The sequence below is a fragment of the Neolamprologus brichardi genome, chromosome 9 (genome assembly GCF_056152115.1).
Source record: "Neolamprologus brichardi isolate AB-2024 chromosome 9, ASM5615211v1, whole genome shotgun sequence".
NCBI classification, from domain to species: Eukaryota; Metazoa; Chordata; class Actinopteri; order Cichliformes; family Cichlidae; genus Neolamprologus; species Neolamprologus brichardi.
This window is the reverse complement of record NC_142112.1, coordinates 11,851,167-11,863,812: the sequence shown is the minus strand read 5'-3', so window position 1 is coordinate 11,863,812 and position 12,646 is coordinate 11,851,167. Positions and strand designations below refer to the sequence as shown.

General features: G+C 41.7%; 1 protein-coding gene across 1 annotated transcript in view; it reads right to left on the bottom strand.

Moving 5' to 3' along the window:
* The window catches only part of mpp7a (MAGUK p55 scaffold protein 7a), a 78,941-nt gene extending 66,600 nt beyond the window's left edge, over positions 1 to 12,341 (bottom strand). Inside the window, exon 1 of the mRNA XM_087845919.1 lies at positions 12,129 to 12,341. The gene's annotated coding sequence lies outside the window, so the exon portion shown is untranslated. The remainder of the gene's footprint in view (positions 1 to 12,128) is intronic.
* Between the last annotated feature and the right edge of the window lie 305 nt (positions 12,342 to 12,646).

Below are 12,646 nucleotides of genomic sequence, written 5' to 3'. Positions count from 1 at the left end.
TGCCGTATTTTCCAAAAAAACACGGTAATAATGACGGCCCGCTGGCATGCTCTACCAAAAATAGTGCTTTGTTGTGTATCTGACAGATGAAAGCCAAACCAGTTCCACACCACTGAAGTTGCAGCATTTTTACAAACCAATTCTGGTTCATCCGTTTCATTCAACAATCCACTTTTGCTCTTCTCATTCTGTGTCGCCACCATGTGCGTATGTAAACAAAGGCACTGCGCATGCACATTTTACCCATATTCTATCGCGATATTTCATTTTCCTATCGTTGCCCAACATTACACCGGTATTACCGTGACCTGTATGATATAGCCCAGCCCTAGATCTGGTTCCAAAAAAACAGCAGCGATAATACTAAGCTGCTGTGAGTCTCTTAACCAGGAGGTGATGTCACAGTAGTTCCTGTCATTTTTTATATCGACTCTATGGTCTACACACCTCTCCTCTATCAGTAGCTACTGCTTTCTATTCCCTTAATACAGTTTTCAGCACCATTAGGAACTTGTATGAACTTCTCCAGTTAAGGACATAAAGAAAGGAAATAAACAAAAGTGGTGTAAGTAACAACATACTGAAATATCACAGGTCATAGCACGTTTTCACACTGCAGTTTGGTTTGAAGTCGAAGCAGTCAGCTGGATGTGGTTACAACGTTCACACATTCGAGTGCTGTTAGCGTTAGAACCTAGCCCTCACTGAAACCACTGAAAGTGTAGTCAAAACCAGTAAAACTAAAACAATCCTTTCCAGCATCTGTCTCACAGGTTTCTCATTTGATGGGGTGTCTACTGAAATACATTAAAGGTACTAATGAAGGAGGATACATGTCTAGGCTGTTGTGAAAAGATTTCTTTAATACTTAAGATGGATATCAATAAGATTTTAACTGATAGCAGTGCCATTACTGATTTTGCCTATGGGTCAGAGAAAGGGACGTCAATTGAATTCAACAAAATACGCTTAAAATGAACAGTTAAACTTTTAACTTCTGGGCACCAGTAAAAGCTGGAGCGGGATCTAATCTGTTTAACTAATCACATAAAGACTATTTTTTGTCACTTTTTAACAATTTTAGAGACAAAGTTTTAGGTGATTTGTATCTCAGTTTAAAAACGCCAACATTTTGGAAGCTTAACTTGTACAAAGTTCCCTTCTCTGCCAGCATCTGGATGTCATCAAGAGAAAGGAAGGACGATTTCTTTCATTCTTGATCAAATACCAACTCTATAGTCCAGTCTATTCATAGAGATCAAGTTACAGCTTCATATTTATTTGTCAACACCAAAAAAATTGCATCACTAAATTAAGTTTAAGGGAAAATCTTTTCCTCCCCACTCGCCTTGACCTTTGGGATGACAGATTAATGAGTGACCAAAACATCTCCAGTAAATTCTTTTGTTCTCCTTTAACAGCTACTTCACATAAACCTAACTGAGAACTAAAGCAGCTTTTCTTATATGTATATCATAGTCTTGTCTTGTCAACTGCTTCTGAGAATCTTGGGTTGAGGTGTATTGTTGGTAAATGTATCCCTGGCAGATTCCCTTATGATGTTTTGGAGATTTAACACCACTGTCCTCCTGTATTAAAAAAGAAAGAAAGAAAGAAGCAAGCTGTTCTACAGCGGCTCACTGGCACACAATACTCCTCTGTTCACTGGATGCCAAATGGTCCAGTCATCACCCTTCATGCCACCCCAACCCCTCTTTCACTGTCTCTCAGGATTTTTCTCTGTCTTTCCCTGTGATAGAAGCTGCTGCTGATGGTCAGATTAGCTGAAGAGGCAACTCGAAAACAGACAAATAAAGAGCTGCTTTGTGTCCGTCTGGTGCCAACGACCCCGGAAATAAGAGAGGAAACTGAGTGGGCAGAGAAAGACCCATTATAATGACCAACTGTTAAAGGTTGGGTTTGCAGGGAAAACCAGCAGTACCTGGGTCAGCACGATGTCCAATCATATGCTTTTATTTTAATGTGTATTTCATGTTGTCGCAGAGGTTCTCAAATGATGAATCAAGCACAGTGAATCTTGAAACTAGAGAAAAACTAGAGATTTTTCACTTGTTCCACTGGCAGATTTTTTTCACTTATTTCAAGCTAAAATATCTTGTATTAAGTAAAAATCTGCCAATGAAACAAGTGAAAAATCTCTAGTTTGAAGCTTCACTGACTTGAAACAAGTTCCTTTAGCTTACTGAAATGTTGCCCTGTAGCTGATTGTGTGTTATTTTAAGTGAAATTACAAATATACTTGGTAAGATTTTGAGTTTTTGCAGTGCATTAGTCATACATTACAACAATAAAAACTGTCCAGACAGTAATAAACACAAATTTAACCTCACTTTTAAAATGATTACAGTGTTTGCATTTATTTCCCAGAAGAGAAAAGTTGTATTTCTTAAAAATGTTTTCTAAAAAGCCTCTGACAAAGGACACTAAACTCCATTAGGCAGTCACTGGGTGGTGGGAATTATTAAAGACTGTAATTAATAAGAAAATATGCGAGGGGGGATTTTAGCTGACTGCTAGCATGAAAAAAAACCCCTTCAAAATGGAGGCAAACTTTTCTGTATGCATTCAGATAGAAAACTTGGCTAATACTAACATGGAATAAAGGCCAAGCATCCCTTCTTAAAGAAATCTGGCCTACTTCAAAAGAGCATGCAATCTGATTGGGAGGTCACAAATCTACTCACTACCCATGGGTCTACCTTAATACCACTGTGCTGCTTAGGGCTGGGCTATATCATACTGTTCACAGTAATACCGGTGTAATTTTGGGCAACGATAGGAAAATGAAATATCGCGATAGAATATGGGTAAAACGCGTATGCGCAGTGCCTTTGTTTACATACGCACATGGCGGCGACGCAGAATGAGAAGAGCAAAAGCGGATTGTTGAATGAAACGGATGAACCAGAATTGGTTTGTAAAAATGCTGCAACTTCAGTGGTGTGAAACTGGTTTAGCTTTCGTCCGTCAGATACACAACAAAGCACTATTTTTGGTAGAGCATGCCAGCGGGCTGTTGTTATTACCGTGTTGTTTGGAAAATACGGCGCACTTAAAATCAATCCTTTGATTTTTCTGAAAATTGACAGTGCCCCTTATAATCCCGTGTGACTTATGTATGAATTCTATTTGTGTTTACTGACCTCGAAACGATTTTATGTGGTACACGGCGCTCAAATGTTTCAGTACAACTTTGCTAAGCTAGGAACCCGCACAGCTTGATGGATTGTCGGAGCATTACGGCTGTCGTAGGCAGGCGCCTCGTGGAGTGATACGTACTGTGCTTCAACATAATATTACCGTACTGTGTGTGTATAACCTCTTTCTAAGTTTTGTGGATATTATACATGGTTATGCTGAGGATATGTCGGCCAATTTCCACTGGAAATGCCTTTTGGTTAAACTGTCAGCAAGGAATTTGCACTGTTACGTTTTTATATAACTTTAATGCACATAAAAGCTGCTTGTTTAAGTGAAAATACATTGATGGGGTTTTTTGCACTAATAAAGTTGTGGAGTTGTAAAGTATTTTGTCTAGTGTCAATTATATCGTCAGTTATATCGTTATCGCAAATTTTCAAATGTATATCGTGATAAATATTTTTGGTCATATCGCCCTGCTCTAGTGCTGCTATACAAGCACTTCTGAATAGAAAGCTGAAATACAGAAACAAGTTAAGGAGATCTCAAGTGATGTGATGTAGTATAATATCAATCAAAACTCTCTGAACAAATTCATTATCATAAAGCATGTGACCCAAACCCTATCCCCACACTGCACATCTATTCAAACTCTATTCAAATCTAAATAGACTAACAGCTGCGTTATGGTGCCGCCAGAGAGAGTCAACTGCACCAACACACAGTGCTCCATGAACACCATACGCCTGCTGTTATCAACTGACAATCCAAAGCAAACTATAAATATCATACTTTGATTTCACCAGAGCAAAAAAAAAAAAGAAAACACAGTCAAAGGTTACTCAGCAATTAGTGGTGAGCTAAGTTAGCGGTGCTTTGATATAGGGTTCTGTGTCACAGGCGGCAGGGAGTGCTTACAGCTGTTTACATTTTAGGATGGTTCCCAAAAAAAACCCCCAAAAAACCAACCTCATTTCAGCTGGTAGAAATGTTAGGCTGAGGCAGTCATTCCTGCTGGTTTGAATCATGTATGCAATGTGAAGGCAGTTTAGGTTCAATGTGGCAAAACTTGTTTCGATAACAGCAGCATGAAACAACAATGTATTCGTATTAGAAAACAAAGGGACATTTGACAAAGGGATATGGGTCAAATTTACCAAACAACACTGCAGAAAACAACAGAAGCATACAATGTCGCAAGAAACATGCTGTACATGCAGGAAGCTACAGTTCATATCAGCCCAGAACAGTCATTAAAACACTGTAGCAGTCACAGCTGTAGTCACATAAGCTCAGTGCAAAATAATTTAGTTGGACATTTTGTAGCTTTTTTTTTCCAAGTCCTATTGTGGTGCGTATAACATGTAGGTTTTCCTATTGACTATTCACTTGTGTAATGCTTATATTGAGAAAAAATTAGGGTTATTTTCTCTCCAGGTCTCACCAAACCTTCTCTCACAAAAAAGACTAACAGAGCTCAGAGTGTAGCACACTGCCCTGCTGGTTTAAATAGTTTATAATCCCTTTGTCCCTTTGTCTGCCATCATTTAGACTGAATAGCCTTTATCATGTGGGTCATCAAAGAGTGAAGATTGCATAGTTAATAGTCCTATTAGACTCTCATGAAGGGTTTATTCACAGTCGAATTGCCCTAATTGTGTTCAATGAGCAACAAGGGAGTAGACACACACAGAGTGGGGCTCGTGGGCTAAAGATGAATGAATGAATGCCTGTCCGATACAGGCACACACAAACACACACACAGAAGCCTGAGAACATGCTTTCCAGCTCAGAGACAAAAACATGCATTCACACACACACACACACACAGACCTCCAAAGATTTACATGTAGTGGCGTGTAGTTGAGATTGCTACCCCTGCAGCCAGAAGTAGGTGGCAGGAGACAACAGCAACAAGTGTGGAGAACTACAGCTCACACTACTTGAGACACCCCACACACAAAAGAGGGGGGATTTACCCGTGAAAACCAGCATTGCTTTCTGGAAAGGGTCCCTGCCAACTGACAGAAAACAGGCAACAGGAGAAAAAGAAGAGAAAAAAACCTCTTAGCCTAATCAGCACCATTCTGGAGGTCTGTGCAAGATGCCACCCACAGTCACAGAGAGCATACCCAAGTACTAAGTCCCCTGCCACTCATCACATCAATGACAACAATGCAGCAAGGTCAAGAAGGTGAAGACATCTTGAGTGACATCAGAAAAGGAAACATGCTTTACTTAAATGCAGCGATCCACTACAGAATGAATAGCTTTAGTTCAAGCAGGCCAATAGCAGCCCACATCAATAGATACCCTAACTCATTCCCTTCTTCAAGTCAATTGGTTAAGCACATACAGGTCATGCAATTGAAACTGTTATTTTAGCCTTTCAACTGCTGCAAGTCTGCAAACTTCTTTGCAACCCATCTCACCTCATGCTGTTTAATATAAATGATCAGCGGCTAAGAAAACAAGAGCAGTTGTAGTGGAACTCAGATTCCTTGCCAGAAAGCCCAAGGTAGCAGAAAAAAGGAAATACATTAACATTAAGTTCATTTAACCTCTTTATTTTGTGGCCTTGCTCTACAGGACCCTTCACCATGTAAAAAAAAAAAGGAGGCAATGTTTTAGGAAGAGAAGTCATGTTCGCTTGTGTTATCTGTTTTATCGGATGCTCTCACAGCAGCAAGCAAGGAAGACTGTGCTGACATCAGTGTGTTATGTGCGTGTTGCATCATAAATGGTGTTACATTACCCTTATATTAATTAAATCAAATGCTCAAGTTACTGTCAAGTTGCTGTTAGAGGTAAAGGCGAGCAAGGAAATCATGGGTCACAGGACAAATGTTTGGTAACTAAGGGCTCCAAACACTCTAAATATCATGGCCATTAATACAGCAGTGGTGATCGTCACTGACAGTTGACGAAGATCTTGTCATGCTGATGGAGTAAACTTGAAGCCTTCAGGTCAAATAGCAAAAACAAACGTCTTCCTATTCAGATCCACAAAAGTCATTAAGTTGACATTTAAAGAGAGTTACATAAACTGCATTATTTAACTAAACCACCAACAAGCGCACAGTTTAGGCTGTTTTAGTTCTATTTGCCCCGAGCACAGTGAATAATTCATGGCGCTGCCATAAGTGGAACAGGCATAGTAACACTAAGCAGGGGCCACGCATGGAAAACTCTCATCAATAAATCACTGTTTGACAAATAAGCCTGACATCAGTTAAGGGTACCCTCTTCTGCGTCTAGCCCTCACTGACTGCACACAAGTTCTTACAGACATGCATCATGTCTTTACATGACTGTGCGACATTGTCTTTGAACTAATTGTAAAAGAAAACCATGCATATAGAGTTTACTGTGCATATTCTTGTTAGCGCAAAGGCTTTAAATGCAAATCAAATTAGGTTAGAGATGTAGCTGAACAGGAATGTAACTTAGCACGTGCATGTCTTAATTGCTTATGACTAGGGCTGGACTATATCATACCAGTCACAGTAATACCAGTGTAATTTTGGGCAACGATAGGAAAATGAAATATCGCGATAGAATATGGGTAAAACGCGCATGTGCAGTGCGTTTGTTTACATACGCACATGGCGGCGACGCAGAATGAGAAGAGCAAAAGCGGATTGTTGAGTGAAACGGAGGAACCACAATTGGTTTGTAAAAATGCTGCAACTTCAGTGGTGTGGAACTGGTTTAGCTTTCATCCGTCAGGTACACAACAAAGCACTATTTTTGGTAGAGCATGCTAGCGGGCCGTCGTTATTATCGTGTTGTTTGGAAAATACGACACACTTAAAATCAATCCTTTGATTTTTCTGAAAATCGACAGTGCCCCTTATAATCCTGTGTGCCTTATGTATGAATTCTGGTTGTGTTTACTGACCTCGAAACGATTTTATGTACACGGCGCTCGAAAATCTGTCAAATGGTTCAGTACAACTTTGCTAAGCTACGAACCCGCACAGCTTGATGGATTGTCGGAGCATTACGGCTATCGCAGGCAGGCGCCTCGTGGAGTGATACGTACTGTGCTTCAACATAATATTACCGTACTGTGTGTGTATAACCTCTTTTTAAGTTTTGTGGATGTTATACATGGTTATGCTGAGGATATGTTGGCCAGTTTCCACTAGAAATGCCTTTTGGTTAAACTGTCAGCAAGGAATTTGCATTTGCACTGTTAATTTTTTATAAAACTTTAATGCACATAAAAAACAGCTGCTTGTTTAAGTGAAAATACATTGATGGGGGTTTTTTTGGCACTAATAAAGTTGAGGAGTTGTAAAGTATTTTGTCTAGTGTCAATTATATCGTCAGTTATATCGTTATCGCAAATTTTCAAATGTATATTGTGAGAAATATTTTTGGTCATATCGCCCTGCTCTACTTATGACCTAAATGAGAAGAAAACAGCATCCCACAACAAGATATCACTTTCCTACTAATCATGTTTAGACCTTTACACAGTAGCACATGGCTTGACATTCTCCCTTAGGGTTCAGGGGCTAACTTATTTTCATTAAGTGCTGTCATTCATTCAGTCTCTGTTTTCTCCATCAAAAAATGGGCCGCAGTGAGTAAGGAGGGCTGCATGCCTGCACAGTGACCGCAGCGTTTCATGTACACAGGCTGGAATGTGACGCAGTTGACCGTCGGTGTCTGATAGCTGGCATCTGCTAGGTGGGCTCATTCCACCGCAGCACAGCAGAGGCTTAGGTGGTACTGAGAGAAACTCTACACCTCTGCAAGGCAGGCAGGGGCATGAGAACACAGCATCACTAATGCTCATCAACCATGACCCCTGCCAGGGACCCTGATGAGCACATCAGTTTAATGTATCCATCTGGGATTGGCAGAGTGGCAGAAGGCTCACAAGTCCACTGCAAACTCAGAGATTACAGAAAGATGGTCACTATAGACAGACAGTAGGACGGATGGATAAATAGATGGATGGATGAATGGTGTAATGAAAGAATGGCTGGGGTGGGTAGATGGATGGATGAATGAATGAATGGAGAGACTGATGCGTCATTGGATAGCCTGTTCTCAGTATGCATGCTGCTTGGATCATTACAACAACAGCAGTGATGAAGTAAGAACAGACTGAGTCAGAGAGGATCACTTCCACTGATGTCAGAAAATTTGATCTAGTTCCGGGAAGCTAGCTTTAACAATCTCATCACTTCTCAGCTGTCAATTTCACAACATGGGTTGCAACATGTACGATCATGGAAAATGTGCTATATAAGACCCTTGACAAATCTACATGCGAGGTGTAAAAATATTTTGATCAGTCTGGCTTCAGACTGTATAAATGGATTAAGCTAGTGAAACAACATACTTGTATTCATATTTCATATGATGCCAAGTTTAGCAAATGACCAGCTGTAAAGTAGGTTTGCCACGAGGCAGTGCTCGAAGACCAATCCACAATAACACCATGTCTTTCTCATGATTCTGTGGATTTTTTAGTCTTGTGCTTCACTTCAGTGCCAGAGGAGCTGCACAGTGTACTCCAAACATTCACAATTAGCAGACACCTGCCTACTGCTTGAATTAGACTTCATTTATTACCTTTCATATTAAATATAAGCAATTCTTGGAGGTGTTTAAGAAGAAAACATTTCTGAAACACTAATAAACGTATTTTCCCAGCGTTTCTCTTCCAAGTCAAATGCTTACAGCTGTGCTTAGACTGGTGTATGAGCACAGCTGCTCAGACTTCCTTCTCCCATGACACCAGGCTTCTGCTCGGGGGATGCTGAGATGTTTCCAAGCCAGCTGAGAGACAAAGTATATCCCGACTCTGCCAAAGGGTCTTTTTCCTCTTTGGCCATCACTGAAACACCTCACACGCTGACCTTGTGATTCTATCTCAGATGGAAAGCTTGTCAGCCTTGCCTTTGCAAATGGCGCCGTACGACAAGGGTGATGCAGCATCGACTGGTGCGAGCTAGATTTTGGTGTCATTTTAGCCTGTTGTGCACCTCTCAGTTTTTGTAAGTAGATAGGTTCTGCGGCTGCTTTTACTAACATTTTATTGCTCCACGAGTACAAAAGCTTGTGGATTCACAGATTATACAGAGGACGATATTGCAATAGTTTGAAAAAAATGAGACTTTGCTTCCAGTTTTAACTTATTCTCATTGTACAGCAGCGCTGATGTGAAGGTTTTGTCTGAGTAGTGACACCTAGTGTTCAGGAAAATACTGCAGAAAGTAACCACGCCCTCAGTGCTGGTAGAACTGCTATAGAAATGTGGCGACACGCGTGTCGCAACACAGCCTAACAACAGGTATAACAGGTCTATAAGTGTGAGTCCAGGCAGGTATAAGTGTCTTTCAGTTGCTACCATTAGCTCATGGGCAGAGATAAAGCTCAGATTTTAAACTGACCAATCAAATTGACAGCTTTGCCTCTAGGCTCAGCTCTCTCCTCATAAAAGCTGAATAGATGATGCAGATGCTTCACCAATCCATCTGTCCACTCTTTCCCCCACTTGTGAACAAGATTCTGGGATACTTAAAAACCTGCAGCATTAACAACAGGCCCAGTACCCCATTCTCCTGAAGCATCTCCCACAGGACACCCAAGAGAGTCATAGATACATGACAGACATAGAGTGGTCAGGCAAACTCCAATGAACTGTCTTCACACAAGGCAATTTCCCATGACTCTGAGAGCTGATAGTAATCCAAACTAATGCTTGGATTAAGAGTCTTAAACCACTGTATCCCACCCACCCTTAAGCCCCAAGAAAATAGCCTCCCTGCTGACAAGCAGTTCCGAACCAAATCTCAGCTTTGTCTCCGGCCGTGGGCACAGCACTGAGCTGCTGATAGGTTTCTCATCAACATAGACCAGGCTGGTGTAGGGACAGGAAGCGTTTGTCTCTGTCAGCAGGTTGCCAGGGTGAATTCTGGGAGTTAAGCCTTCTATGCATAGCATTCTCAGTTCCCACATCTCCCTCCCCCAGCTCAGTGACCATCCACGCCAGGAACAAAACCCTGGGAATGCGAGCTATGCAGAGCTGCAGCTCGGAGACACCTGTTCAGGCAACCACCACGGGTCAAACTCTCCTACACGGAGCCTCGTCTGAGTCACAGCATTTGACCCCACCCTAACCTCCGCTGCTCCCATATACACACTCCAGAGAACTATGTGCACAAAAAACAAAAGAAAATCATCTGGCAGCAGGGATTTGCACAGTCAATTTCCAGGATGCAAACATTTGTACCTTGACCCCTTCAATCATCACCAAGAGTCCCTGAACCCACTAACCATGACAAACCTGATTTAATGAAACCCTCTGTCATGATGCCCGACTGCTGACCTCACAAACAAGCTGGAGTAATGAACTTGACTAAAATACTTACAAAGTCTCCTGAGAGACTTTTCCTGCCCATTTGGAATGCAGACTAAAGGCCTCCTACCTTTTCTAGACAAGATTTGAAGAAAAAAAAAAGCTGGGTTATTCCCAGTGAGAGCACAATAGGTGGCCAAAAAACTGTAGATTAAACCACATGTCAGCTCTTCAGAAAGTCCCCTCAGTGGCAGTGAACCATGAGGAAAAGAAGGTCGTCCTCATACTGTCTTTTTTTTCCTTTTCACTCTCAGCCAAAGCACCACAAATGTGGTAAAAGGATACAAACAAAATCACTACTGAGTGATGGGACACAGTTCAGGCACTTTACCTGCCAGCAAGCAGTGAGAGGTTTATTCGAAATTAAGTCACCTAGACATTGATTTAAATTTGGAAAAACCCTTGAATTCAATGGGATGTTTGCCAGTGAAGTCCAGCTTTCTTTTAAATGAACTGCTTCCTCCAAACATCACTGCACTTCCTCTTTTACACGAGAGCCACATTTGGAGTCAGTGGTTATGCAGAATTTAACTTTCAAGGGACTCAGAGGAATAAGAGGAATTGAAAACAACAGCTTAATTTGGCAAATTATACTGGTGTCTTGGGTCTTTTGGCCACTTCAAGAAACCCTTTATAGGAAGATACTTTCACTTCTGGACTATAAGGCACTCTTAAGTAAAGATGCACAAAGGGTGTGAGCAATAAGGATTATGAAGGAATTGTGTGAGACAAAACACACATACACCTGCTCGATCATGATTATGCACATTCAAAATATGCAAAACCAGTGGCTGAACTGGGAGGCGGTGGCAGCTGGCCAAGTGCTGAGTCTCCCGGTGTGGCAGCCCAGTCAGAGGCTTGGCGATGTCAGCCAGTGTCAAGCTCCGTGTCACCATACTTGACTTCGCAGGGCACAAGGGCTCTGTATTCCCTCTGTCCACACTACAAGGCGTGGATAGAGGGGGAAGGAGCTTTACGTTGTAGGTGTGTGTGCTTGTGGAAAGGTTGTCTTTATGCTTGGTTTGTGTGTATTTTACCAGGCTGGACTACCTGTGTCGTGTCATTAGGTTGTACATGTAGCCGTGCATGTTGCTATCACTAATAACAACTTATTACTGTCATTTCGAAACATTGTTGTGGGCCCTGCAACGCAGCTGCGTTCACTTCCCCACGGAAACCGCACACGAGAAAAGCCGTCAGGTGAAATTTTATTTACTAAAAAGGCGATATTAGGAAAGAATTTCACATTTCACTGCGCATATAATGTCGAAAGAAGGGGACGAGGTTAGCATTTCATTCGAATTAATCAATTTTACCGTGTAAAATTTGGCACAAGTCCCAGACGGTTACTTTTATATTTTGTAGGTTGGTAACAACTGAAGTTCGCTGTTAGGTTAGCGCATACAAAGCAGCTCCACCTCTATTACACTGTTACACGGCTAGTCTCGCTACCTATAGCCTTACGCTTTTCCCCCATGGAACCGCTGCAATATTCACGGCAGCTTTTATTTTAAATACAAATATATTAGTTTGTTTTCATTGTTCTGACAGCTGTGAGGATAAATAACGTGATGGTTCCACTCACCCGGAGTTCGGAGTTGAATGGCCACGGTGTAGCTACTCCACTGGTTCTTTCGAGGGCAAAACTTTTCCCTGGTTTTGTTTCCCACTTTTAAAACCGTCTGTTTTTTCCTTTGTAGACCCTTAACTCATCCCCGCTCTAGCGGTGTGTGCTGAGCTTTCAAAACGTTACGCCTCGGCAGACAGTGCCACTCTCCAAGAATCGTAAAGTGCTCTGTCAAGGGGCTGACTTGGAAGCGGTTTGTATATTTAGACACAGCGTTAGCGGGAGGGCGTGCAACAACACAGAGCTGTTCTGAGATCTGTGCCGCGCGGAGCTTTCACCACCCAGGCAACCCCATCCGCTCGTTCATTGGTCAGTGTTCTATCGAGGCGTGTCCAGAGATTCATTCTACATTTTAATTGGCTTGTTTTCGTTGTCCGTCATCCGCAAACGCCTTGTAAACTTGCCTTTCCGTAGTAAGCAAGGGGCACAATTACAATTAAAAATCAGGTCGCTGAGGAAATATGTTTATGGACACA